Raw genomic sequence first — 4,522 nt, 5'->3', positions numbered from 1 at the left:
CCCTGGCAATCCCGCGTCCGTCCCCACTTCTAATCCTGCTTCTATTGGCCCTGAACTGAAGAATTTCTTTAATATAGGATCAATGACAGCGTCCATACTTAGCTTCAACAACTTCTCTTTCTTTATTTATCGAAAAGGTTAGTGACGTCTGCGGAAACTCGTTCGACGTCGAAGTGTACTTGTTCCTTAGGAGTGAACACTTCTGGAGTACCAATGTGAAGGTCATCCATAGTTTCAGTTGATAAAAAATAAAAAACCCTTTTTTTACAACATTCTGGACTTTTTATGTATTCATCCCCTGGCAATCCCGCGTCCGTCCCCACTTCTAATCCTGCTTCTATTGGCCCTGAACTGAAGAATTTCTTTAATATAGGACCAATGACAGCGTCCATACTTAGCTTCAACAATTTCTCTTTCTTTATTTATCGAAAGGTTAGTGACGTCAGCGGGAACTCGTTCGACGTCGAAGTGTACTTGTTCCTTAGGAGTGAACACTTCTGGAGTACCAATGTGAAGGTCATCCGTAGTTTCAGTTGATAAAAAATAAAAAAACCCTTTTTTACAACATTCTGGAATTTTTATGTATTCATCCCCTGGCAATCCCGCGGAAGTATTTGGCTTGATTTATGACTAAATAAGAATTTTTTTAACTAAATGACGATAGTATTGAGTTAAGAGCTGCTGTGAAAAGGTTAAAAAAGATGACTTGTTTATTAAAGTATTTTTAACTAGTATGAAACCAGTTTTATCTTTTCATCCAACAGGGTGTTATGAAGGGGAGTGCCTGTACTCATTGTTACCTTATGTTTGAAAAATTACCTTTCCCCATGGGCAAATATATTTTTGTCTCTATTTATCCAATGTTAAGACAAAAAACATCTTTAAGAATGACAAACGCTTTTTCAAAACAAACCTACAGAAAATTTAAGATTTAACCTACAGAATAAATAATTTTAGAATCCAGAAAACTAGAATTTTGACTTTTAATTTTTCCTGCCCCATGTAATCCTTTGCAATATTTAAAGCATATTCAATTCAATTTATTAATGTAGTACGTATAACAAATAAAATACACATGGTCACCACGGAGAGGCAGAGCTTGTGATTGTGGTGACGTTATCAACATAAGTAAAACTAGTTGAAGATCCTAGTTTCTGGACTCTAGAAGTCCACGGCCCACCACACAAAGCAGAATGACAAAAAATATATCACAATAACAAAACAATCAAATAAACGTTCACGAAGAATGACATCATGGGCAATCAGAGACGATGAATTAAAAAAAAAAAATTGAAAAACATCCAGAAAGAAAAAGAAATAATATATTAATGTTATTTGCAGATTTTTGCATGTTATTTCTGCAAATTTATTTGCAGAAAAACCTCTTGATATCAATTTTTGGCTTAAGATTTTACATCTATTTTTAAAATCAATATAATTACTACAAATCCTTGCATAACGAAGTAACTGTGAGAAAAACGCTGAATATGTGATATTTGAGTGTATATTACTTTCTGGGAATGGGAAACTAATCACTTCAAAATCAAAATTATCCGTTTTATTATACATTTTAAAACTTAATTTATTATTATCACAAATATTAATATTTAAATCTAAGAAATGATCTTCATGACCAGCGCCATGACTAGGCTCAAGAATAAGCTCTGATGGATATATATTTTTAGAAATATCAATGAAATCCTTACAATTTAAGACCAAAATGTCATCTAAATATCTTTTATTATTTGACAAAGCATGTTTTAAATTAATTGGATTATTCTTATCCATCATATATTTATATTCTAGTTGACTTAAAAACAAGTCAGCTATAAATGGGCTGGCATTCCCCCTCATGGGAATTCCCATAATTTGCTTGTACAAATCACCCCCAAATCTTATATAAGTATTGTATAAAACAAATTCCAATAACTCAAAAATCATATCCAAGCTGTAACATCTCAAGTTAACTGTAGTATTAAAGCAGTTTGTCCATATAGCTTTTTTATTATAAATGTCTATTTTTAAGAACCTTTTACTAGATAAGAGGAAAGATTTCTTTATAACAGTTTTTAAATTATCAAACACTAAATTAAGTGATAAATTAGTATACATTGTCGCAAAATCGAAAGACTCAATTCTTTTAGCTGAAACCATTGTTAAAGAATCTATCACCTGCAGTGAATTATTAACACTCCAATATGGATTAAAATTCGAAAATTTTTTAATACCAGAACAATAGGTTTTAAGTTTATTTACAATTTCCTTTAAAATTAAAGAGAGGTCAGTAGCAGCAATGCGGGTTGGACATTTAGCTGCTCCAGCAATAAACCGTGGTTTAGGGGGATTCTTATGAAATTTTACAGTCCAATATAGGAAAGGGAACTTTTTATCATTGTCATTTATTTTAATATTAAAATTTTTAAAAAGTATTTCTTCAGTCTTTTCAATTAAATTCTCATCCTCTATATTTACCTTTTCGTAAACATTAGTTGTGCATAACTCCCTTTTTAAGATATCACAATACAGTTTCTTACAAATTATGGCAAAATTATTATTAGCTTTATCCACTGGCACAATTACAATTTCATTCTTTAGATTAGCAATTGCTTGTTTAATCTTCGCATTATAAAATAATGATTTAGTGTTACTATTTTTTAAGTTAGAATATATTTTATTTCTTACTCTACTAATAATTAAATTCTTCCAACTTTGAAAACTCTCTTTATTTTTATTCTCTTTCTTACACCACTTATCAATAAATAAATCAAAATCGTTTTCCAAGCCATCAAGAACACTCGATGGTTTCAAATGATGAGAAAGACGGAAATTAGCCCCTTTATTCATTATAATTTGAAGATCATCTTGCTTTATTATTGACAAGTCCCCTGTTATAACATGTTTGTAAGTAGGATTTACAAATGGGCCAAGTTGCTTACAATTACAAACCGGTTTCCAATTTATATCACTATCTAGTTTTTTTAGTATTAAATTATAATTAAAAATAATTTGCCCAATAGTTTTTGAAAATTTATAAGTTAAAACTGGACTATCATTATAATTTAAATTACTAGGAAGGGCCTGTTTCACATGCCGCTGATTTAAAATTTCTGGTAAATTAATATCTTCAATCTGCTTACAAGTAAAATTAATAGGTAAATATAATCTGTTATCCTTATTACTAATCTTATCGAACTTTTTCTTTTTTGAAATAAATTTCGTTTTAGTTAGAATGCAAATTGTATCACATATTACTTTAAAATTATAATCAAGAGCTGTATTATTCTTAACAATCCAGAAAAGTTTGATTAAATTCCTCTTGGATAAATTATTTAGACACTTTATTACAGAAATCATACCCCTAGATTCAAGTAGCTGGCATAGATCTATAGAAAGCATATGTACATCTAATTCATTTTTTCTATTATTTTTCCTATGTCCTCTCGATCGTTTTTTACGTTTAGTAGGACAAGTAAAAGAAGGATTATCCATAAAACCATCAATACATTTAACAACAACATGAGACATGTCACCATATTTTGCTACACGATCATTTAGCCCAAAAGGATAAGCTGTACCAAGAGTATGGATCCAGAAATCCTCCTGTTTACGTAGTCTATTATTCTTCTCTTCTTTATTTAAATTTTCTAATTCTAAATTTTCTAAAATTGTGACAGTTATATCTGATATGGAACATTTACCATTATTACAATGTTGAACTAGATAGTTATTAGTTTTTTCATTATTAACTGTTGTCTTATGTCCAGAAAATCTTTTATATATATTATTAGTTGTTTCCCCCACATATTGTAGGCAGCATTTATTACATTCTAATAGGTAAATTACATTGGTTGTTCTACAATTAACATGACCACGTAACTTGCATGCAAAATTTTTATTATACAATGTACTTTTAACAGAAGTCCGTGGGACAAAATGATCTTGGCAAAGAAAACAACGACTTTTATACTTACTAACTTTCAAAAAATCGTTCCGAGTTCCGAGGCTAATATTTGTGTTTTGTTGCATAAAAAGTTATTGAAAATAAATCCAAAACAAACCAACATCCAAATCAAAATCCAACAATCAAAGTCCAAAAAACATGCCAAGGTCAATAGGTCAATAAATACATAAACAAAAAGATGAAAGAACATGAAATTTGCATAAGTGCCATCTCACCAATAATTAACAATATCAGGTTAAAAACCTGGACCAGGGTAAAGGTCTGTCGGGGAGAAAACTAAAAAAAATTTTCTCCACCAGCACTGGATCCAACCTGAATGATATCCTTCTTATTTCGGTTGAGAACATTGAAGGATGCACGGAAGCAAAGGGTTCCCTTTGGGTTGGAAGACGGGGAAACCAAAACCATGTTTCTTCTTATTCTCTGACCAACCTTTCGTTTCACAACAGCACCTGCAGCTGTGTTTGCAATAACTGATTTACAGCGCAGTTTGTGGTACAAGATGAAGTCGGGAGAAATACTCAGAAATTCTTCACCACTGAAGGGGCCGACAAGAAGTTG

Source organism: Artemia franciscana, unplaced genomic scaffold (assembly GCF_032884065.1).
Source record: "Artemia franciscana unplaced genomic scaffold, ASM3288406v1 PGA_scaffold_60, whole genome shotgun sequence".
In the NCBI taxonomy this organism is placed as follows: Eukaryota; Metazoa; Arthropoda; class Branchiopoda; order Anostraca; family Artemiidae; genus Artemia; species Artemia franciscana.
This window is presented reverse-complemented; position numbering follows the sequence as displayed.